Raw genomic sequence first — 25,887 nt, 5'->3', positions numbered from 1 at the left:
GAGCCATTGAGCGTGCCCAATGAAGTGCTAATCCGAACCTAAAATGTTGAGAAGTGTCTTCCCAAGTGATAAGTATTTTGAACCATGTCTAATTTCCATAATATCAAATTTTTGTCATGTAGAGAATTGAATAAGATTTTCGTCCATACCAAATTTGCTCAAATGTGCCACTCGGGCAAAGAGTCAGAGCTATTTTAGTGAGACAGTGAGCCACCTGGCACTTTAGCGCATCGCAGATACAACCAAAATGGCAATCGTCAAAATCCAGAGAGCCTCCGCCATTATGGCACATCGCACCAAGCCTTAGTTTTAGAGTTATCAATTTTCAGTGCACCAATGCCATCCCACCACATCGCGCTGCCTTTCCAGTTCAAAACTAAGGTAGAAATAGGATGTCCACCGTGTCTGCCATCAATAAGTTTCCTGATTGTCTAATTTCTAATGAGCTAGCATGATTCTGGCTCGTCGTGCCAGCATGTAAAATCAGAATTTTTTAGTTCAATTCCAAAGGAGAAAAGGTTATTTTCCTAACCACTATATATACTCCTTAGCACTAGATTTGGCCTTATATCACCCAAAATATCATTATTTTCTCATAATTCTCTTCAAGAGCAATATCTAGGGTTCCTAAATTATGACCCCAATAATCAAGATCCCTTCGTTAACTTCTCACCTGACAGTAATGTGTGCTCTAGGTGTGGTAGGCCAGGCCACAGAATTCGAGAGTGTAGAGTGCTAGCTCAAAGGGGTAGAGAGCTTTGTCAGCAGGGTTCCCCATTCGGTGCCAGTAGTTATCAGTGTCCGAACACACTTTATGCACTTCTAACCCACCATGATCGGGAAAGGTTCTCTGATATAAATTTGAGTATACTATGAGTCCTTCATCTTTATGATATGCATTATTAGATACTTTGCTCCCACTTTGAGATATATGTCTGGACAAGTCATGTATTAGTTTCAGATCTCAGTCGGTGAATCATGAACCAGTTCTTAGGTGCCCCATACACTGCCCTAGTATTTCAGCAATGTGTGTTTAGAGGGACATAGAGTCCTAAATGGGAAGTTACCCCATGATATTGCAATAATTTAATGTTCATAGACTCATTTAGTTTCATGTTTAGACTCTCTATACGAAGTTAACATCAGTTAATATTTCTTAGCCAGTTATGCTTTTGAGAGTCAGTTCAGTCAGACATTCATGCATTAGATATGCATGTCCAGTAGAAAGAGTTTAGATTTTCAATGTATCAAATCATTAATGCATTCAAGAGAACAACTCAGTTACGCATCCCTGCATCAAATATACATTCGTATTATGAGCATTAACCTTATAAGTAGCTTCAATTGAGTATTCCATTCATCAGATATGCATGTCTAGTATGAGAGCTTTGAATATCAGTAGTTCCAGTTGCATAATCATGTTTCAGATGCTCCCGTTCCTTGAGTATGTTAAGTTGATTAGTATTCTTAACCTATTAAGTGACATTTAAGGATGAATATTTCCAAGGGTGAGATATTATAGGACCCTACAAAATTCTCTCATAGTCTGAGCCTTAGAGCGTGCTTAGCGAAGTGTTAATCCGACACTAAAAGTTTGAGAAGTGTCTTCCCAAGTGAGAAGTATTTTAAACCTTGTATAATTTCCCTAATATCGAATTTTCATCATGTGGAGAATTGAATAAGCTTTCTGTCGATACCAAATTAACCCAAATCTGACACTCGGGCAAAGAGTTAGAGCTAATTTAGTAAGACAGTATGGCACCTGGCACTTTAGCACATTATGGATCCTGTCAAAATTGCAATTGTCAAAATTCAGAGAGCCTCCGCGATTATGGCACGTTGTGCCAAGGCTTAATTTAAGAGTTGTTAATTTCCAGTGCACCAACACGATTCATCCATATCACGGTGCCTTTCCAGTTTGCAACAAAAAGGGCAACATGATTTCCACCATGTCGCACCATCAAGCAGTTTCCAGATTATCAAATTTCCAATGAGCTAGCTTGATTATCGCACATCATACTAGTATGTTAAATCGGGATTTTTCAGTTTAATTCTAAAGGATAAAAAGGTCTTTTCCCAAAATATATATACACTCCTTAACATGGGATTTGGCCTCATTTCACACAAAATATCATTGTTTTCTCATAATTATCTTCAAGAGAAAGAGCTAGGGTTCTTAAATCATGGCCCCAATCATCAAGATCCCTACATTTACTTTTTACCCGACGGTGATGTATGCTTTGGGTATGGTAGGCTAGGTCACAGAATGCAAGACTGTAAAGTGCTAGCTTAGAGGGGTAGAGAGTTTTTGTAGTAGAGTGCCAGTTCTGGTACAAGTAGTGGTCAGCGTCAGAACAGACTTTATGTGCTTCTGACCCACTATGATTGGGAAGGTTCCCTGATATAGATTCAGATATGTTATGAGCCCATCATGCATTGTTAGATACTTTGCTCCCATTTTGAGATACATGTCTGCATGATTCATGCATTAGTTTCAGATCTCGCTCGGTCAATCATGACCCAGTTCATAGGTGCCCTGTGCACTGCTCCAGTATTTCAATGCAGTGTGTTTAGAGGGACATAAACTTCCAATGGGTAGATACCCCATGATATTGCATTACTTTAATGTCCTTAGACTTATTTAGTTTCATCTTTAGACTCTTCGTACGAAGTTTAAATCAATTAATATTACTTAGCCATTCATGCTTTTGAGAGTCAGTTCAGTCAGACATTCATGGATTAGACATCCATGTTCAGTAGAAAGAGTTCAGTTTTTCAATATATTCAGTAATGCATTTATGAGAACAACTCAGTTACACATCTATGCATCAGATATCCATACCTATTATGAGAATTCAGTTTATGAGTAACTTTAGTCGAGTATTCTATGCATTAGATATGTATGTCCAGTGTGAGAGTTCTAAATATCAGTAGTTCCAGTTGCATAGTCATGTTTTAGATGCTCCACTTCCTCGAGTAAGTTTAGTCGATCAATATTCTTAGCCTATTAAGTGAAATTTGAGGATGAATGTTTCCAAGGAGGAGATATTGGAAGACCCCGCAAAATTCTCTCGAAGTCTGAGACTTAGAGCATGCTCAGTGAAGTGTTAATCTGACTCTAAAGGTTTTGAAGTGTCTTCCCAAGTGAGAAGTATTTTAAACCGTGTATAATTTCCCTAATATCAAATTTTCATCATGTATAGAATTGAATAAGATTTTCATCGATACCAAATTCTCCTAAATTCGAAACTCAAGCTAAGAGTTTGAGCTATTTTAGGGAGATAGTGTGCCATGTGGCACTTTAGCGCTTCGTGGATCCAGTCAAAATGGCAATCGTCAAAATCCAGAGAGCCTCCGCAATTATGTCGTGTCGCGTCAAGGCTTAGATTTAGAGTTGTTAATTTTTTTAGTTTGCAACCAAGGGGGAAACAGGATTTCCACTGCGTCGCAATATCAAGCAATTTCCCGATTGTCTGATATCCAATGAGCAAGCACGATTAAGGCGCGTCGCGCCAAGACGTAAAATCAAGATTTTTCAGTTTAATTCTTAAGGCGAAAATGGTGTTTTCCCGACCCCTATATATACTCCTTAACACAGTATTTGGCCTCATATAACCTAAACTATCATTGTTTTCTCACAATTTTCTTCAAGAACACGATCTAGGGTTCCTAAATCATGAACCAATCATCAAGATCCCTCTGTTAACTTTTCACCCGGTAGTGAGGTGTGCTTTAGGAATGGTAGGCCAGCCCACAGAATGCGAAAGTATAGAGTGCTAGCTCAGAGGGGTAGAGATTTTCGTTAGCAGGGTGCACCTTCAGTTGCCAGTTGTGGTCAGCGTCAGAATAGACTTTATGCACTTCAAACCCACCATGATTGGGAAAAAATTTCCTGGATATAGATTCAGGTATGTTATGCATACTTTATCTTTATGATATGCATTGTTAGATACTTTGCTCCCATTTTTAGATATATGTTTGCATGAGTCATGCATTAGTTTTAGATCTCAGTCGGTAAATCATTACCTAGTTGATAGGGCCCTAGTGCGCTGCCCCAGTATTTCAGTGAAGTGTGATTAGAGGGATATAGAGTCCCAAGGGGGAGATACCCCATGATATTGCAATACTTTAATGTCCTTAGACTAATTCAGCTTCATGTTTAGACTCTCCGTACGAAGTTAAAATTAGATATTATTTCTTAGCCAGTTATGCTTTTGAGAGTTAGTTTAGTCAGACATTCATGCATTAAATATGCATGTTCAGTAGAAAGTGTTCAGTTTTTCAATGTAGTCTATAATACATTCATGTGAACAACTCAGTTATGCATCCCTGCATTAGATATGCATTCCTATGATGAGAATTTTGCTTATGAGTAGCTTCAGTCGAGTATTCCATGGATCAAATATGCAGGTCCAGTATGAGTGAATATTAGTAGTTCCAGTTGCATAGTCATGATTCATATGCTCCCATTCCTTGAGTAAGTTCAGTCAATTAGTATTCTTAGCCTATCAAGCGACATTTGAGGGAGAATATTTCCAAAGGGGAGATATTGTAAGACCCCATAAAATTCACTCATAGTCTGAGCCTTAGAGAGTTCTCAGTAAAGTGTTAATCTGACCCTAAGAGGTTAAGAAGTGTCTTCACAAGTGAAAAGTATTTTAAACCATGTATAATTTACCTAATATCAAATTTTCACCATGTAGAGAATTGAATAAACTTTTCGTCGATACCAAATTCGCCCAAATCCGACACTCGGGAAAAGAGTTAGAGCTATTTTATTAGGACGGTGTGCCAGATGGCAATAGAGCATTGCGAATCCAGCAAAAATGGCAATCGTCAAAATCCAGAAAGCCTCTGAATTTATGGCGTGTCGTGCCAAGGCTTAATTTCAGATTTGTCCACTTCCACTACACCAATGGATTCTACCGCATTGCAGTGCTTTTCCAGTTCACAACGAAGGTGGCCACGTGATTTCCACCGGATCATGCCATCAAGCAGATTCTCAATTGTCTAATTTCAATTGAGCTAGCAAGATTATGGTGCGTCGTGCCAGCATGTGAAGTCAGGATTTTTTCAGTTTAATTCCAAGAGATAAAAAGGACTTTTCCCATTCCCTATATATACTCCTTAAAACAGGATTTGGCCTCATTTCACCCAAAATATCATTATTTTCCCACAATTCACTTCTAGAGAAAGAGCTAGGGTTCCTAAATCATGAGCCCAATCATCAAGATCCCTCCGTTAACTTTTCACTTGGTAGTGATGTATGCTTTGGGTGTAGCAGGCCAGGTCACAGAATGCGAGAGTGTAGAGTGGTAGATCAGAGGGGTAGAGAGTTTTGTCAGCAGGGTGCCCCTTCTGATGCCAGCAGTGACTAGGCGTCACAACAGACTTTATGCACTTTAAACCCATTATGATCGGGAAAGGTTCTCGGATATAGATTCGGGTATACTATGAGTCCTTCAACTTTATGATATGCATTGTCAGATACTTTGCTCCCATTTTGAGATATCTGTCTAGACGAGTCAAAGATTAGTTTCAGATCACAGTTGGTGAATCATGACCCAGTTCATAGGTGCCCCATGCACTGCCCCAGTATTTTAGTGAAGTGCGTTTAGAGAGACATAGAGTCTCAATGGACAGATGCCCAATGATGTTGCAATACTTTAGTTTCCTTAAAATCATTCTATTTTATGTTTAGACTCTCCGTACAAAGTTAACATAAGTTATTATTGCATAGCCAGTCATGCTTTTGAGAGTCAGTTCATTTATACATTCATGCATTAGATATGCATGTTCTATAGAAAGAGTTTAGCTTTTCAATGTATTTAGTAATACATTTATGAGAACTACTCAGTTAAGCATCCTTGTTTTAGATATGCATTCCTTTATGAAAATTCAGCTTATGAGTAGCTTTATTCGAGTATTCCATGCATCAGATATGCATGTCCAGTGTGAGAGTATAAATATCAGTAGTTCCAGTTGCATAGTCATGTTTCAGATGCTCCTATTCCTTGAGTATGTTAAGTCGATCAGTATTCTTAGCCTATCAAGGAACATTTGAGCAAAAAATTTCCAAGGGGGAGATATTGTAAGACCACGCAAAATTGTCTCATAATCTGAGACTTAAAGCATGTTTAGTGAAGTGTTAATCCGACCCTAAAATGTTGAGAAGTGTCTTCCCAAGTAAGAAGTATTTTAAACCATGTATATCATCATTTTGTCATAATTCTCTTCAAGATCAAGAGCTGGGGTTCCTAAATCTTGAAACCAATCTTCAAGAACCCTCCGTTAAGATTTCTCCCGTCCGTGAGGTGTGCTTTGGGTGTGGTAGGCCAGGCCATAGAATGGAAAAGTGAAGAGTGCTAGCTCAAAGGGGTAGAGAGTTTAATTAGTAGGGAGCCCCTTCCAGTGCCAGTAGTGGTCAGCGTCAGAACAAACTTCATGCGTTTTAAACCTACCATGATCGAGAAAGGTTCCCTGATATAGATTAGGGTATGTTATGAGTTCTTCATTTTTATGATATGTATTTTTAGATAATTTGCTTCCATTTTGAGATATATGTCTGTAAAAGTCGTACATTAGTGTCAGATCTCATTTGGTCAAGCATGACCCAGTTCATAGGTGCCCCATGCACTTCCCCAATATTTCAGTGAAGTGTGTTTAGAGGGGAATAGAGTCCCAAGGGAAATATACCTCATGATATTTCAATATTTTCATGTCCTTAAAAAGTTAACATCAGTTATTGTTGCATATGTTTTCATGCTTTTAAGAGTTAGTTCAGTTAGACATTCATGCATTAGGTACGCATGTTCAGTAGAATGAGTTCAGTTTTTCAGCGCATTCAATAATGTATCATAAGAAAAACTCAGTTATACATCCGTGCATCACATATGCATGCCTATTATGAGAATTTAGCTTATCAGTAGCTTCAGTTGAGTATTCCATGCATCAGATGTTTATGTCCAATATAAGAGTTTTGAATTTTAGTAGTTCTATTTGCATAGTCATGTTTAAGATGCTCCCGTTCCTTGAGTAAGTTCAGTCGATCAGTATTATTAGCCTATCAAGAAACATTCAAGGATTAATTTATCCAAGGGGGAGATATTGTAAGACCCTACAAAATTCTCCCGTAGTCTGAGGCTTAGAGCCTGTTTAGTGAAGTATTGATCCCAACCTAAAAGGTTAAGAAGTGACTTCTCAAGTGAGAAGTATTTTAAACCATTTAAAATTTCCCTAATTCGAATTTTCATCATGTAGAGAATTGAATAAACTTTCCATCTATAGAAAATTCATCCAAATCTGACACTCACGCCAAGAGTTAGATCTATTTTAGTGAGATAGTGTGCCACGTGGCACTTTAGCGTGTCGCGGATCTAGCCAAAATGAAAATTGTCAAAATATAAAGAGCCTCTGTGATTAGGTCATGTCGCGCCAATGTTTAATTTCAAAGTTGTCAATTTCCAGTGCACCAACGTGATTCCACCACATCGCGGTGCCTTTCTAGTTTTCAACCAAGATGGCAACACGATTTCCACTGCATCACACCATTAAGTAGTTTCCAGATTTTCTAATTTCTAATGAGCTAGCACGAGTATAGCGCCTCGCGCTAGCATGTAAAACAGGGATTTGTCAATTTAATTCCAAGGGCAAAAAAAGTCTTTTCCCAACCCCTATATATACTCCTTAATAAGGGATTTCGCCTAATTTCAATTATCATTGTTTTCTCACAATACTCTTCAAGAGCAAGAGCTAGAGTTAATAAATCATGACCCTAATCATCAACAACCCTCCATTAACTTTTCACCTGGCAATGATGTGTGCTTTGGGTGTGGTAGACCAAGAAACAGAATGTGAAAGTGTAGAGTACTAACTCAGAAGGGTAGAGAGTTTCATCAGTAAGGTGCCCCTTCTGGTGCCAAAAGTGTTCAGTATCAGAATAAACTTCATGCACTTCAAACTCACAATGATCAGGAAAGGTTCCCTGATATAGATTCGGGTATGTTATGAGTCCTTCATCTTTATGATATGCATTGCTAGAAACTTTTCTCCTAGTTGAATATATATGTTTACATGAGTCATGCATTAGTTTAAGATCTTAGTTAGTCAATTATGACCCAGTTCATAGGTGCCCTGTGCACTGCCTCAATATTTCAGCGAAGTGTGTTTAGAGGGACATAGAGTCCCACAGGGCAGATACCCCATGATATTGCAATACTTTCATGTCCTTAGACTCATTCACTTTCATGTTTAGACTCTCCTTACAAAGTTAACTTCAATTACTATTGCATATCCCGTCATGCTTTTGATAGTTAGTTCAGTGAGATATTCATGCATTAGGATGTTCAGTAAAAAGAGTTTAGTTTTTTAGTTTATTCAGTAATGCATTCATAAGAACAACTCAGTTACGCATCCTTGCATAGGATATGCATGCCTATTATGAGAATTCAGCACATGAGTAGCTTGAGTCGAGTATTCCATACATCAGATATGAATATCCAGTATAAGAGTTCTGAATATCAGAAGTTCCAATTGTATAGTCATGTTTTAGATGCTCCCGTTCCTTAAGTAATTTAAGTCAATCAGTATTCTTAGCCTGTCAAGAAAAATTCGAGGATGAATGTTTCCAAGGGGGAGATATTGTAAGACCCCGCAAAATTCTCTCATAGTTTGTACTTTAGAACGTGTTTAGTGAAGTGTTAATCCAAACCTAAAAGGTTGAGAAGTGACTTCCCAAATAAGAATTGAATAAGTGTTCCATCAATTCCAAATTCGCCCAAATTGAATACTCGAGTCAAGAGTTAGAGCTATTTCAGTGAGACAGTGTGCCATAAGGCAATTTTGTGCGTCGCGGATCCAGCCAAAATGGCAATCGTCAAGATCTAGAGAGCTTCCGCGATTATGGCGTGTCGCGCCAAAGTTTAATTTTAAAGTTTTCAATTTCCAGTTCAGCAATGCAATTCCACCACATTGCAGTGCCTTTCCAGTTTGCAACCAAGGTGGCAATGCGATTTCCACCACATCACGCCATCAAGCAGTTTCCTGATTGTCTAATTTCCAATGAGCTAGTACAATTATGTCACATCACGCTAGCATGTAAAATAAGGATTTTCAATGTAATTCTAAGGGGAAAATATCATTGTTTTCTCATAATACTCTTTAAGAGCAAGAGTTGAGGTTCCTAAATCATGACCCAAATCATCAACATTCCTTCGTTAAATTTTCACCCGGCAATGATGTGTGCTTTGGCTGTGGCAGGCCAGGCCATAGAATGTGAGAGTGTAGAGTGATAGCTTAGAGGGTTTGAGAGTTTCATAAGTCGGGTACCCTTTCCGATTCCAGTAATGGTCAGCGTCATAACAGACTTTATGCACTTCAAACCCACCATAATCGGTAAAGGTTCCCTTATATAGATTTGGGTATGTTATGAGTCCTTCATCTTTATGATACGCATTGTTAGGTACTTTGCTCCCTTCTTAAGATATATGTCAGCATGAGTTATGCATTAGTTTCAGATCTCAGTCGGTCAATCATGATCCAGTTCATATGTGCCCCGTGCGCTGCCTCAATATTTTAGTGAAGTGTTTTTGTTGGGACATAGAGTCTCAAGGGGTAGACACTCCATGATATTTTAATACTCTAATGTCCTCAGACTCATTCAGTTTCATGTTTAGACTCTCCTTATGAACTTAACATTAGTTATTATTACATAGCCAGTCATGCTTTTGATAGTCAGTTCTGCCACACATTCATGCATTAGATATGCATGTTTACTAGAAAGAGTTCAGTTGTTTAGTATATTCAGTAATGCATTCATAAGAACAACTCAGTTATGCATCCCTGCATCAGATATGCATCCTAATTATGAGAATTTAGCTTAGTACTAGCTTCCGTAGAGTATTCCATGCATCAGATATGTATGTCAAGTATGAGAGTTCTGAATATCAGTAGTTCTAGTAGCATAGTCATGTTTCTGATGTTCCCATTCCTTGAGTAAGTTCAGTCGATCAGTATTCTAAGCCTATCATGTGATATTTAAGGATGAATGTTTCCAAGGGGGAGATATTGTAAGACCCTGCAAAATTATCTCATAGTCTATGCCTTAGAGCGTGTTTAGTGAAGTGTTAATCTGACCGTAAAAGTTTGAGAAGTGCCTTCCCAAGTGAGAAGTATTTTAAACCGTGTATAATTTCCCTAATATCAAATTTTTATCATGTAAAGAATCGAATAAAATTTCCGTCGATACAAAATTCACCTGAATCCAACAATCAGGCCAAGAGTTAGAGCTATTTTAGTGAGACAGTGTGCCACCTGACAATTTAGCGCATCATAAATCCAGCCAAAATGGAAATCGCCAACATATAGAGAGCCTCCGCGATTATGGCGCATCGCGCCAAGGTTTTATTTTAGAGTTGTCAATTTTTAGTGCACCAACGCGATTTCACCGCATCATGGTGCCTTTCCAGTTCATAACCAAGTGGGCAACGCAACTTCCACCATGTCGCAAGATCAAGCAATTTTATAATTGACTAATTTCCAATGAGCTAGCACAATTATGGCACATCGAGCCAGCATGTAAAATCAGGATTTTTCAATTTAATTCCAAAGGTTAAAAAGGTCTTTTTCGAACCTCTATATGTACTACTTAACACAGGATTTGGCCTCATTTCACCTAAAATATCATTGTTTTCACATAATTTTATTCAAGAGCAAGTGCCAGGGATCCAAAATCATAACCCCAATCATCAACATCCCAAAATTAACTTTTCACACGGTATTGATGTGTGCTTTGCATATGGTAGGCCATGCCATAGAATTCTAGTGTGTAAAGTGCTAGGTAAGAGGGATATATAGTTTCATCAGTAGGGTGCCTCTTTCGGCGCCAGTAGTGGTCAGCGTCAGAATAGACTTTATGCACTTCAAACCCACGATGATCGAGAAAAGTTCCCTAATATTGATTCAGGTATGTTATGAGTCCTTCATCTTTATGATATGTATTACTACATACTTTTGTAATATTTTAAGATATATATTTGTATGATTCACGCATTAGTTTTAGATCACAGTCGGTCATCTGTATGACTCACGCATTAGTTTTAGATCACAGTCGGTCAATCATGACCCAGTTCATAGATGCCTCATGCACTGCCCCAATATTTAAAAAAAGTGTGTTTAGAGGGACATAGAGTCCCAAGCGGCATATACCCCATGATATTTTAGTACTTTCATGTCCTTAGACTCATTCAATTTCATGTTTAAACTCTTCTTACAAAGTTAACACAGTTATTATTGCAAAGCTAGTCATGCTTTTAAGATTCAGTTCAGTCAGACATTCATGCATTAGATATGCATGTTCAGTAGAAAGAGTTTAGGTTTTCATTGTATTCAATAATGAATTCATAAGAACAACTTAGTTACATATCCCTTCATCAGATATGCATGCTTATTATGAGAATTCAGCTTATGAATAGCTTTAGTAGAGTATTTTATCCAATAGATATGCATGTCCAGTATGAGAGTTCTGAATATCAGTAATTCCAGTTGCATAGACAGGTTTTAGATGCTCCCGTTCCTTGAGTCCCAATTGTCTAATTTCTAATGAGCTAGCATAATTATGGCGTGTCGTGCCAATATGTAAAATCAGGATTTTTCAGTTTAATTCCAATGGCGAAAAAGGTCTTTTCCCAACTCCTATATAGACTCCTTAACATAGGATTTGGCCTTATTTCACTGAAAATATCATTGTTTTCTCACAATTCTCTTTAAGAGCAGGGGCTAGGGTTCTTAATTCATGAACTCGTTCATCAACATCCCACCGTTAGCTTTTCACCCGGCAGTGATGTGTTTTTGTGGTGTGGTAGGCTATGCCCCAGAATGTGAGAGTGTAGAGTACTAGCTCAGAGGGGTAGAGAGTTTTGTCAGTAGGGTTCCCCTTTCTGTGCCAATAGTGTCAGCGTCAAAAAAAACTTTATACACTTCAAACCCTCTATTCTCGGGATAGGTTTCCTTATATAAATTTGGGTATGTTATGAGTCCTTCATCTTATGATATGCATTGTTAGATACTTTGCTCCTATTTTAAGATATATTTCTGCATGAGTCATGCATTAGTTTCTGATCTCAGTCGATCAATCATGACTCAGTTCATAGGTGCCCCGTGCAATGCCCTAATATTTTAGCAAAATGTGTTTAGAGAGACATAGAGTCCCAGGGGGGAGATACACCATGATATTGCAATACTTTCATGTCCTTAGACATAATCAGTTTCATGTTTAGACTCTCCTCACGAAGTTAACATCAATTATTATTGCATTACTAGTTATATATTTGAGAGTCAGTTCAGTCATTCATTCATCCACTAGATATGCATGTTCAGTAAAAAAAGTTTAGTTTTTCAGTGTATTAAGTAATGCAATCATAAAAACAACTCAGTTATGCATCCCTGCATCAAATATACATGCCTATTATGAGAATTTAGCTTATGCGTAGCTTTAATTGGATATTCCATGCATTAGATAAGCATGTCCAATATGAGAGTTCTAAATATCAATAGTTCCAGTTGCATAGTCACATTTCAGATGCTCCAGTTCTGTAGTAAGTTTAGTCGATCAGTATTTTTAACCTTTCCAGTGACATTCAAGGATGAATGTTTCCGATTGGGAGATACTATAAGACCTCGTAAAATTCTCTATTAGTCTATCCCTTGGAGCGTGTTTAGTAAAGAGGTAATCCAAACCTAAAAGGTTGAGAAGTGCCCTCCCAAGTGAGAAGTATTTTAAAGCATTTATAATTTCCCTAATGTCAAATTATCATAATATAGAGAATTGAATAAGCTTCCGTCGATACTAAATTTGTCAAAATCCAACACTAGGGCCAAGAGTTTGAGCTATTTTAGTGAGACTGTGTGCCACCTGGCACTTTAGCGCATCGTGGATTCGGCCAAAATAGCAATCGTCAAAAGGGATAGAGCCTCCACAATTATGGCGCATCGCGCCAAGGTTTAATTTTGGAGTTGTCAATTTCTAGTGCACCAATGCGATTCCACCGTATCGCGGTGCCTTTTAAGTTTGCAACCAAGGTGGCAACACGATTTCCACCATATCAAGCCATTAATCAATTTCTCAATTGTCTACTTTCCATGAGCAAGCACGATTATGGCACATCGCACTAACATGTAAAATCGGGATTTTTGAATTTAATTCCAAGGGAAAAAAAGGTCTTCTCCTAACCGCTATATGTACTCCTTAACACGGGATTTGACCTTATTTCACCAAAAATATCATTTTTTTATCACAATTCTCTTTAATAGAAAGAGCCAGGGTTCCAAAATCATGACCCCAATCATTAACATCCCTTCGTTAAATTTTCACCGGGCAGTGATGTGTGCTTTGGGTGTTGTAGGCCAGGCAACAGAATATGAGAGTGTAGAGTGATAGCTCAGAGGGGTAGAGAGTTTCATCAGTAGGGTGCCCCTTCCAGTCCCAGTAGTGGTCAGCGTTAGAACAGACTTTATGCACTTCAAACCCACCATGATCAGGAAAGGTTCCTTGATAAAGATTCGGGTATGATATGAGTACTTCATCTTTATGATATGCATGGTTAGATATTTTTCTCCAATTTTAAGATATATATCTACATGAGTCATGTATTAGTTTCAGAGCTCAGTCGGTCATTCATAACCTAATTTATAGGGTCACCGTGCACTGCCCCCAATATTTTAGCGAAATGTGTTTGGAGGGACATAGAGTCCCATGGGGCAGATACCGCATGATATTGCAATACCTTTATGTCCTTAGACTTATTTAGTTTCATGTTTAGACTCTCCTTATAAAGCTAACATGAATTAGAAATGCATAGCCAGTTATTCTTTTGAGAGTCAGTTCAGTCAGACATTCTTGCATTAAATGTCCATGTTCAGTAGAAAGAGTTCAGCTTTTAGTGTATTCAGTAATGCATTCATAAGAATAACTCAGTTACGCATCCCTAAATCAGATATGCATGCTTAATTTGAGAATTCAGCTTGTGATTAGCTTCAGTCGAGTATTCAATACATCAGATATGCATGTCCTATATGAGAGTTCTGAATATCAATAGCTCTAGTTGCATAGTCATGTTTTAGATGCTCCCATTGCTTGACTAAATTCAGTTAATTAGTATTCTTAGCCTATCAAGTATCATTTGAGGATGAATGTTTCCGAGGTAGAGATATTGTAAGACCCTGCAAAATTCACTCGTAGTCTGTGCCTTAGATCGTGTTTGATGAAGTTTAATCCGACCCTAAAAGCTTAAGAAGTGCCTTCCCAAGTGAGAAGTATTTTCATATATTTATAATTTCCCTAATATTGAATTTTCATCATGTAGAGAATTGAATAAGCTTTCCGTCGATACCAAATTTGTCCAAATCCAACACTCGAGTCAAGAGTTAGAGCTATTTTAGTGAGACAGTGTGCCACCTGGCACATTAGATCATTGTGGATCCGACTAAAATGGCAATCGTCAAAAGGCAGAGAGCCTCCATAATTATGGCGCGTCGCACCATGGTTTAATTTTGGAGTTGTCAATTTCTAGTGCACTAACGCGATTCCACCATATCGCGGTGCCTTCCCTGTTCGTAACCAAGGTAGCAACGCTATTTCCACCACATCATGCCATCCAGCTGTTTTTCGATTGTCTAGTTTTCATGAGTAACCATGATTATGACGTGTCGCGCCAGCATGTAAAATCAAGATTTTTTAATTTAATTCCAAGGGCAAAAAGGTCTTTTCTCAACCCCTATATATACTCCTTAACAGTGGATTTGGCCTTCTTTCACCCAAAATATCATTGTTTTCTCACAATTCTATTCAAGTGCAAGAGCTAGGGTTCCAAAATTATGACCCCCTCCGTTATATTTTCACTCGGCAGTGATGTGTGCTTTGGGTGTTGTAGGCCAGGCCACATAATGCGACAGTGTAGAGTTCTAGCTCAGAGGGGTAGAGAGTTTTGTCAATAGGATACCCCTGCTGGTGCCAGTAGTGGTCAGCATTAGAAAAGACTTTATGCGCTTCTAATCCACAAGATCAAAAAATGATCCCTATTATATATTCAGGTATGTTATGATTACTTCATCTTTATGATATGAATTGCTTGATACTTTTCTCCCATTTTAAGATAAATGTCTGCATGAGTCATGCATTAGTTTCAGATCTCATTCGGTCAATCATGACCCATTTCATAAGTGCCCCGTGCACTGCCCCAATATTTCAGTGAAGTTTGTTTAGAAGGACATAGAGTCCCAAGGAGCAGATACCCCATGATATTGCAATAGTTTCATGTCCTAAGACTCATTTAGTTTTATGCTTAGACTCTCCTTACAAAGTTAACATCAATTATTTTTGCATATCAAATCTTGTTTTTAAGAGTAAGTTCAGTCAAACATTTTTGTATTAGATATGTATGTTCAGTAGAAAGAGTTTGGTCTTTCAGTGTATTCTGTTACACATCCCTGTATCGAATATCCATTCTTATTATGAGAATTCAGCTTATGAGTAGCTTAAGTCTAGTATTCCATGCATCAGATATTCATGTACAGTATGAGAGTTCTGAATATCAGTAGTTCCAGTTGCATAGTTATGTTTCAGATGCTCCTTTTCCTTGAGTAAGTTCACTCAATCAGTATTATTAGCCAATCAAGTGCCATTCGAGGATGAATGTTCCCAAGGGGGAGATATTGTAAGACCCCACAAAATTCTCTCGAAGTCTATGCCTTAGAGCATCGTTAGTAATGTGTTAATCCAACCCTAAAAGGTTGAGAAGTGCCTTACCAAGTGAGAAGTATTTTAAACTATTTATAAATTCCCTAGTATCAATCTTTTGTCATGTAGAGAATTGAAGAATCTTTCCACCGATACCAAATTCGCCCAAATCCACTACTCAGGCGGATCCAGCCAAAATGGCAATCGTCAAAATCCAAAGATCCTCTGTCAATATGGCGTGCCGTGCCAACGTTTAATTTTAAAGTTGTCAATTTCCAGTGCACCAAAGCGATTCCACCACATCACAGTGCCTTTCTAGTTCATAATCAAGGTGTCAATGCGATTACCACCGCATCGCGCCATCAAGCAGTTTTCCGATTGTCTAATTTCCAATGAGCTAGCATAATAATAGTGTGTCGTGCACGCATGTAAAATCAAGATTTTTCAGTTTAATTCAAAGGGTGAAAAGGATCTTTTCCCAACCCCTATATATACTCCATAACGCAGGATTTGGCCTCATTTCACCCAAAATATCATTGTTTTCTCATAATTCTCTTTAAGAGCAAGGGCTAGGGTTTCTAATTCATGAACCCGATCATCAAAATCCCACTATTAACTTTTCACCCGACAGTGATTTATTGTTTTGGTGTGGTAGGCTAGGATAGAATGCGAGAGTGTACAGTGCTAGCTCAGAGGGGTAGTGAGTTCTGTTAGTAGGGTGCCCCTTTCTGTGCCAGTAGTTGTCAGCGTCAGAACAAACTTTGTATGCTTCAAACCCACCATGCTCGAGATAGGTTCCCTTATGTAAATTCGGGTATGTTATGAGTCCTTCATCTTTATGATATGCATTGTTAGATACTTTGCTCCTATTTTAAGATATATGTCTGCATAAGTTATGTATTAGTTTTTGATCTCAGTCTGTCAATCATAACTTAGTTCATAGGTACCCGGTGCAGTGCCCCAATACTTTAGCAAAATGTGTTTAGAGAGACATAGAGTCCCAGGGGAAAGATGCTCCATGATATTGCAACACTTTTATGTCCTTAAACTCATTCAGTTTTATGTTTAGACTCTCCTCATGAAGTTAACATCAATTATTATTGCATTCCTAGTCATGATTTTAAGAGTTTGTTCAGTCAGATATTCATGCACTAGATATACATGTTCAGTAGAAAGAGTTCAGTTTTTCAACGTATTAAGTAATGCATTCGTAAAAATAACTCAGTTATGCATCCCTGCATCAGATATGCATGCCTATTATGAGAATTTCTCTTATGAGTAGCTTCAGTCGAGTATTCCATGCATCAGATTAGCATGTTCAATATGAGAGTTGTAAATATCAATAGTACCAGTTGCATAGTGAAGTTTCAGATGCTCCAGTTCTTGAGTAAGTTTAGTCGATCAATATTCTTAGCCTTTCAAGTGACATTCAAGGATGAATGATTCCAAGGGGGAGATACCATAAGACCTCATAAAATTCTCTCATAGTCTATCCTTTAGAGTGTGTTTAGTGAAGTGGTAATCCGAACCTAAAAGGTTGAGAAATGCCTTCCCAAGTGAGAAGTATTTTAAAGAATTTATAATTTTCCTAATGTCGAATCTTCATCATGTAGAGAATTGAATAAGCTTTTCGTTGATACCAAATTTGTCCAAATCCAACACTAGGGCCAAGTGTTAGACCTATTTTAGTGAGACAGTGTGCCACCTAGCACTTTAGTGCATCGTGGATCCGGCCAAAATGGCAATCGTCAAAAGGCATAGAGCCTCCACAATTATGGCGGATCGCGCTAAGGTATAATTTTAGAGTTGTTAATTTCTAGTGCACCAATTGACATAGGATTTAGCCTCCACATTCAAGGGTCTTTTCCCAACCCCTATATATACTCCTTAACATAGGATTTGGCCTCATTTCACCCAAAATATCATTTTTTTCTCATAATTCTCTTTAAGAGCAAGGGCTAGGGTTCCAAATTTATGAACCTGATCATCAACATCCCACCGTTAACTTTTCACCCGGCAGTGATTTGTTGTTTGGGTATGGTAGGCTAGGCCACAGAATGCGAGAGTGTATAGTGCTAGCTCAGAGGGGTAGTGAGTTTTGTCAATAGGGTGCCCCTTTCTGTGCCAGTAGTGGTCAGCATCAGAAAAAACTTTATACGCTTCAAACCCACCATGCTGGACATAGGTTCCCTTATATAAATTCGGGTATGTTATGAGCCCTTCATCTTTATGATATGCATTGTTAGATACTTTGCTCCTATTTTTTGATATATGTCTGCGTGAATCAGGCATTAGTTTCTGATCTCAGTTGGTCAATCATGACCCAGTTCATAGGTTCCTTGTGTACAGCCACAATATTTCAGCAAAGTTTGTTTAGGGGGACATAGAGTCCCAAGGGCAATATACCTCATCGCGGATCTAGCAAAAAAGACATTCATCAAAATTTAGAGAGCATCCTCAATTATGGAGCATTGCGCCACGGTTTAATTTCGGAGTTGTCAATTTCAAGTGCACCAACGCGATTCCACCATATCGCAGTGCCTTTCCAGCTCGCAACCAAGGTGGCAACGCAATTTCCACCGCATCGCACCATCAAGCAGTTTCCTGATTGTCTAATTTCCAATAAGGTAGCACATTTATGGCATGTTGTGCCATAATGTAAAATTGGGATTTTTCTGTTTAATTCCAAGGGCGAAAAAGGTCTTTTCAAAACCTTTATATATACTCCTTAACATAGGATTTTGCCTTATTTCACCTAAAATATTATTGTTTTCCCATAATTTTCTTCAAGAGAAAGAGGTAGGGTTCTTAAATCATGACAACAATCATCAACATCCCTCCATTAACTTTTCACCCGACAGTGATGTGTGCTTTGGGTACGGTAGGCCAGGACACAGAATACGAGAGGGTATAGTGCTACCTTAGAGAGGTAGAGAGTTTTGTCAGTAGGGTGCCCCTTCAGGTGCCAGTAGTGGTCAGCGTCAGAACAAACTTTATGCATTTCAATCCCACCATGATCGGGAAAGGTTTCCTGATATAGATTCGGGTATGTTATGAGTCCATCATCTTTATGATATGCATTTTTAGATACTTTGCTCCCATTTTAGGACATATGTCGGCATGAGTCATGCATTAGTTTCAGATCTCAATCGGTTAATCATGACCAAGTTCATAGGTGCCCCGTGTACTGCCCCAACATTTAAGAAAAGTGTGTTTAGAGGGACATAGAGTCCCAAGAGGAAGATACCCCATTATATTGTAATACTTAAATGTCCTTAGACTCATTCATTTTTGTGTTTAGACTCTCCTTACGAAGTTAACACCAGTTATTATTGCATTACCAACCATGCTTTTGAGAGGTAGTTCACTAAGACATTTATGCATTACATATGCATTTTCAGTGGAAAGAATTTAGTTTTTCGGTGTATTCTATAATGTATTCATAAGAACAACTCAGTTACGCATCCCTGCATCATATATGCATGTCTATTATGAGAATTAAGCTTATGAGTAGCTTCAGACGAGTATTCCATGCATCAGATATGCATGTCCAGTATGAGAGTTCAGAATATCAGTAGTTCCAGTTGCATTGTCATTTGTCAGATGTTTTTGTTCCTTGACTAAGTTCATTCGATCAGTATTCTTATCCTATCAACCGACATTGGAGGATTAATGTTTCTAAGGGGGAGATATAGTAAGACCCCTCAAAATTCTATCATAGTCTGTGCCTTAGAGCATGTTTAGTGAATTATTAATCCAATCCTAAAAGGTTGAGAAGTGCCTTCGCAAGTGAGAAGTATTTTATACCCTTTATAATTTCGCTAATATCGAATTTTTGTCATGTAGAGAATTGAATAATCTTTCCGTCGATACCAAATTCTCCTAAATCTAACACTCGGGCCAAGAGTTAGAGCTATTTTAGTGAGATAGTATGCCACCTGGCATGTTAGCGCATCGCAGATCCAGCAAAAAGGGGAATCATCAAAATTCAGAGAGTTTTCACGATTATAGCGTGTCGCACGAAGGTTTAATTTCAAAGTTGTCAATTTCCAGTGCACCTACAGGATTTCGCCGCATCGTGGTGCCTTTCTAGTTTCCAAAAAAGGTGGCCACGCGATGTCCACCGCATCGCACTATCAAGCAGCTTCCCGGTTGTCTAATTTCCAATGAGCAAGCATAATTATTGCACGTTGTGCCATAATGTAAAATCGGGATTTTTCTATTTAATTCTAAGGTTAAAAAGGGTGTTTTCCCAACCCCTATATATACTCCTTAACACGTAATTTGGCCTCATTTCACCCAAAATATCATTGGTTTCTCACAATTTTCTTCAACAGAAAGTGGTGGATTTCCTAAATCAAGACCCCAATCATCAACTTCCCTCCATTAACTTTTTACCTGACAGTGATGTGTATTTTGGGTGTTGTAGGCTAGGCCATAGAATGCGAGAGTGTAAAGTTCTTTATTAGAGGGCTAGAGAGTTTTGTCAGTAGGGTGCCCCTACCGATGCTAGTATTTTTGAGCGTCAGAACAGGCTTTATGAGCTTCAAACCCACCATGATCGAGAATGGTTGACTTATATATATTCGGCCATGTTATGAGTCCTTCATTTTTATGATATGCACTATTAGATACTTTTCTCCCATTTTAAGATATATGTCTACATGAGTCATGCATTACTTTCAGATATCTGTAGGTCAATCATCACCCAGTTCATAGGTGCCATGTGCATTGCCCCAACATTTCAGCAAAGTTTGTATAGAGAGACATAGAGTCCCAAGGGGAAGATACCCCCTTATATTTTAATACTTTCATATCCTTAGACTCATTCAGTTTCATGTTTAGACTGTTCTTATGAAGTTAACATCAATTATTACTGCATATCCTGTCATACTTTTGAGAGTCAGTTCAGTCAGACATTCATGCATTAGATATGTATGTTTAGTAGAAAGAGTTTAGTTTTTCAGTGTATTCAGTAATGCATTCATAAGAACAACTTAGTTACGCATCCCTACGTCAACTATGCATGACTATTATGAGAATTTAGCTTATAAGTAGCTTCATTCAAGTATTCCATGCATCAGATATGCATGTCCAGTATGAGAGTTCTATATATCAGTAGTTCCAGTTTTATAGTCATGTTTCAGATGCTCCCGTTCCTTGAGAAAGTTCGGTCGATCAGTAATCTTAGCCTATCAAGTGACATTCGGGAATGAATGTTTCAAAGGCGGTGATATTGTAAGACCCCATAAAAATCTCTCATAGTCTGTGCCTCAGAGCGTGTTTAGTGAAGTGTTATTCCGAATCTAAAAGGTTGAGAAGTGCCTTCCAAAGTGAGAAGTATTTTAAACCATTTATAATTTTCCTACTATCGAATTTTAGTCATGTAAAGAGTTTAATAAGATTTCCATCGATACCAAATTTGTCCAAATCCAACACTCGGGCCAAGAGTTAGAGCTATTTTAGTGTGACACTATGCCACCTGGCACATTAGCGCGTCGCGAATCCAGCAAAAATGGAAATCGTTAAAATCCAGAGAGCCTCCACAATTATGGCGCATCACACCAAGGTTTAATTTGTGAGTTGTCAATTTGCAGTGCACCAACGCAATTCCACCGTATCGTAGTGCCTTTCCAGTTCACAACCAAGGTGGCAACGTGATTTCCAGCACGTCGCACCATCAAGCAATTTCCCAATTGTCTAATTTCCAATGAGCTAGCATAATCGTGGTGCATCGCACCAGCATGTAAAATTGGGATTCTTTAGTTTAATTCCATGGGCGAAAAGGGTCTTTTCCCAACACCTATATATACTCCCTAAAACGGGATTTAGCCTCATTTCACCCAATATATCATTTTTTTCTCATATTTTGATTTATATTGCAACACCTATATGTACTACTAAATGTCTAATTTCCTGATTTATATTGTAATACTTTCATGTTCTTAGACTTATTTATTTTTATGTTTAGACTCTCCTTAAGAAGTTAACGTCAGTTATTATTGCATAGCCAGTCGTGCTTTTGAGAATCAGTTTACTCAGACATTCATGCATTAGATATGCATGTTTCAGTTGAAAGAGTTCAGTTTTTCAGTGTATTCAGTAATACATTTATAAGAACAACTCAGTTATGCATCCCTGCATCCGATATGCATGCCTATTTTGAGAATTCAGCTTATGAGTAGCTTCAGTCGAGTATTCCAAGCATCATATAAACATTTCCAGCATGAGAGTTTTGAATATCAGTAGTTTTGGTTGCATTGTCATGTTTTAGATGCTCCCGTTGCTTGAGTAAATTCAGTCGATCAGTATTCTTTGCCTATTAAGTGATGTTCGAGGATCAATGTTTCCAAGGGGGAGATATTGTAAGACCCTGCATGATTCTCTCGTAGTGTGTACTTTAGAGCGTGTTAATCTGAATCTATAAGGTTGAGAAGCTCCTTCCCAAGTGAGAAGTATTTTAAACCATTAATAATTTCCATAATATTGAATTTTCATCATATAGAGAGTTGAATAAGCTTTCCTTCGATACCAAATTCTTCCAAATCCGATACTCGAGCCAAGAGATAGAGCTATGTCAGTGAGACAGTGTGCCACCTGGAATGTTAGGGCATTGTGGATCCAACCAAAATGGCAATCGTAAAAATCCAGAGAGCCTCCGTGATTATATCGGGTCGCTCCAAGGTTTAATTTCAGAGTTGTCAATTTCCATTGCACCAACACAATTGCACCACATCGCGGTGCCTTACCAGTTCACAATAAAGGTGGCAACGCAATTTCCACCAGGTCGTGGCATCAAGCATTTTCCCAATTGTCTAATTTCCGACGAGCATCACGATTATGGCACATCATACCAGCATGTAAAATTGGGATTTTTTAGTTTAATTCCAAGGGGAAATGGGTCATTTTCAAACCCGTATATATACTCCATAAAATGGGATTTGGCCTCATTTCACCTAAAATATCATTGTTTTCTGACAATTCTCTTCAAGACCAAGAGCGAGGTTTTCTACGTCATGACCCCAATCTTCAATATCCCTCCATTAACTTTTCACCCGATAGTGATGTGTGCTTTGGATGTTGTAGGACAAGCAATGAAATGTGAGAGTTAAGTGTGCTAGCTCAGAGGGGTAGAGAGTTTCGTCAGTAAGGTGCCCTTTTCGGTGCCAGTAGTGGTCAGCGTCAAACCAACAATGATCGGGAAAGGTTCCCTATATATATTCGGGCATGTTATTAGTCCTTAATCTTTATAATATGCATTGTTAGATACTTTCCTCCCATTTTAAGATATATGTCTGCATGAGTCGAGTGTTAGTTTCATTGAAGTGCGTTTAGAGGGACATAGAGCCCCAAAGGGCAGATACCCCATGATATTGCAAGACTTTCATGTCCTTAGACTCATTCTGTTTCATGTTTAGACTCTACTTACGAAGTTAACATCAGTTATTATTATATATCCAATCATGCTTTTGAGAGTCAGTTCAGTCAGACATAAATGCATTAGATATGCACATTCAGTAGAAAGAGTTCAGTTTTTTTAGTGTATTTAGTAATGCATTCATAAGAACAACTCAGTTATGCATCCTTGCATCAGATATGCATGCCTATTATGAGAATTCAGCTTATGAGTAGCTTCAGTCGAGTATTCCATGCATCAGATATGCATGTCCAGTATGAGTTTTCTGAATATCAGTAGTTGTAGTTGCATATTCATGTTTCAGATCCACCCATTCCTTGAGTAAGTTCAGTCAATCAGTAATCTTAGCCTATCACGCAAAATTTGAGTATGAATATTTCTAAGAGGGAGCTATTTTAAGACTCCATAAAATTCTCTCATAGTCTGTGCCTTAGAGCGTGATTAGTGAAGTGTTAATCCGACCCTAAAATGTTGAAAAGTGCCTTCCTAAGTGTGAAGTATATTAAACCATTTATAATTTCCCTAATATAGAATTTTCATCATGTAGAGAACTGAATAAGCTTTCCGTCAATACCAAATTCGCCAAAATCCAACTCTCGGGTCAATATTTAGAGCTATTTTAGTGAGATAGTGTTCCACCTGTCACTTTAGCGCGTCACAAATCCAGCCAAAATAGCAATCATCAAAATCCAGAGAGCCTCTGTGATTATGGTGCATTAAGCCAATGTTTAATTTTAGAGTTGTCAATTTCCAGTGCTCTAACGCGGTTTCACTGCATCGCTATGCCTTTATAGTTCAGAAACAATGTGGCAACACGATTTTCACCGCATCACGCCATCAAGTAGTTTTCTTATTGTCTAATTTCCAATGAGCTAGCACAATTATGGCGCATCACGCCAGCATGTAAAATTGGTATTTTTTAGTTTAATTCCAAGGGCAAAAAAGGTCTTTCCCAACCCCTATATATACTTCTTAACATAAGATATGGTCTCATTTCACCAAAAATATAATTATTTTTCACATTTATCTTCAAGAGCAAGAGCTAGGTTGCCTAAATATGGACCCCAATTACCAATATCCCTTTGTTAACTTTTCACCCGGCAGTGATGTGTGCTTTTGGTGTGGTAGGCCAGGCCACAGAATGCGACTCTGTATAGTGCTAGCTCATAGGGGTAGGGAATTTCATCATTAGGGTGCCCCTTTCGATGCCAGTAGTGGTCAGCGTCAGAACAGACTTAATGCGCTTCAAACCTACCATGATCGAGAAAGGTTCCTTGATATAGATTCAGGTATATTATAAGTCCTTCATATTTATGATATGCATTGTTAGATACTTTGCTCCCATTTTTAGATATATTTCTGCATGAGTCATGCATTAGTTTCAGATCTCAGTTGGTTAATCATAACCCAGTTCATAGTTGCCCCGTGCTCTGGCCCAATATTTCAGTGAAGTGTGTTTAGAGGAACATAGAGTCCCAAGCGGCAGATACCCCATGATATTACAATACTTTCATGCCCTTACACTCATTCAGTTTCATGTTTAAACTCTGCTTACGAAGTTAACATCAGTTATGACTGTATAGCCAGTCATGCTTTTGAGAGTCAGTTCAGGCAGACATTGATGCATTAGATATGCATGTTCAGTAGAAAGAGTTCAGTTTTTCAGTGTACTCAGTTATGCATTTATAATAAAAACTCAATTATGCATCCCTACATCAGATATGTATGCCTATTGTTAGATACTTTGTTCCCATTTTAAGAAATATATCTGCATGAGTTATGCATTAGTTTCTGATCTAAGTCGTTCAATCATGACCCATTTCATAGGTGCCCCGTGCACTGCCCCAATATTTCAACGAAGTGTGTTTAGAGGGACATAATGTACCAAGCGGCAGATACCCCATGATATTGCAAGACTTTCATGTCCATAAATTCATTTAGATTCTTTTTTACGAAGTTAACATCAGTTATTATTACATAGCCAGTCATGCATTTAAGAGTCAGTTCAGTCAGACTTTCATGCTTTAGATATGGATGTTCAGTAGAAAGAGTTTTGTTTTTTAGTGTATTTATTAATGCATTCATATGAACAAGTCAGTTACGCATCCCTGTATCAGATATGCACGCCTGTTATGATAATTTAGCTTATGAGTAGCTTTAGTCGAGTAATCTATGCATAAGATATACATGTCCAGTATGAGAGTTCTTAATATCATTAGTTCCAGTTGCATAGTCATGTCTAAGATGCTCCCGTTCCTTAAGTAATATCAGTGGATCAGTATTGTTAGCCTATCAAGTGACATTCGAGGATGAATGTTTCCAGGGGGGAGATATTGTAGACCCCAAAAAATTCTCTCATAGTCTATGCCTTTGAGCGTGTTTAGTGATGAGTTAATCCAACCCCAAAATGTTGAGAAGTTCCTTCCTAATTAAGAAGTTTATTAAACAGTTTATATTCACCCAAATATCAAATTTTTGTCATATAGAGAATTGAGTAAGATTTTTGTCGGTACAAAATATGCCCAAATCCAACTCTCGGGCCAAGAGTTAGAGCTATTTTTATAATACAGTGTGCCACCTGGCACTTTAGCGCATCGCGGATACAGCCAAAATTACAGTCGTCAAGATCCAGAGATCCTCCACAATTATGGTGCATCATGCCAAGGTTAAATTTTAGAGTTGTCAATTTCCAGTGCACCAACGCGATTCCACCGCATTGCGGTGCGTTTCCATTTCA

Source organism: Capsicum annuum, chromosome 6 (assembly GCF_002878395.1).
Source record: "Capsicum annuum cultivar UCD-10X-F1 chromosome 6, UCD10Xv1.1, whole genome shotgun sequence".
Lineage (NCBI taxonomy): Eukaryota > Viridiplantae > Streptophyta > Magnoliopsida > Solanales > Solanaceae > Capsicum > Capsicum annuum.
The sequence above is the reverse complement of the archived record's forward strand: the minus strand, read 5'-3'. Positions refer to the sequence as shown.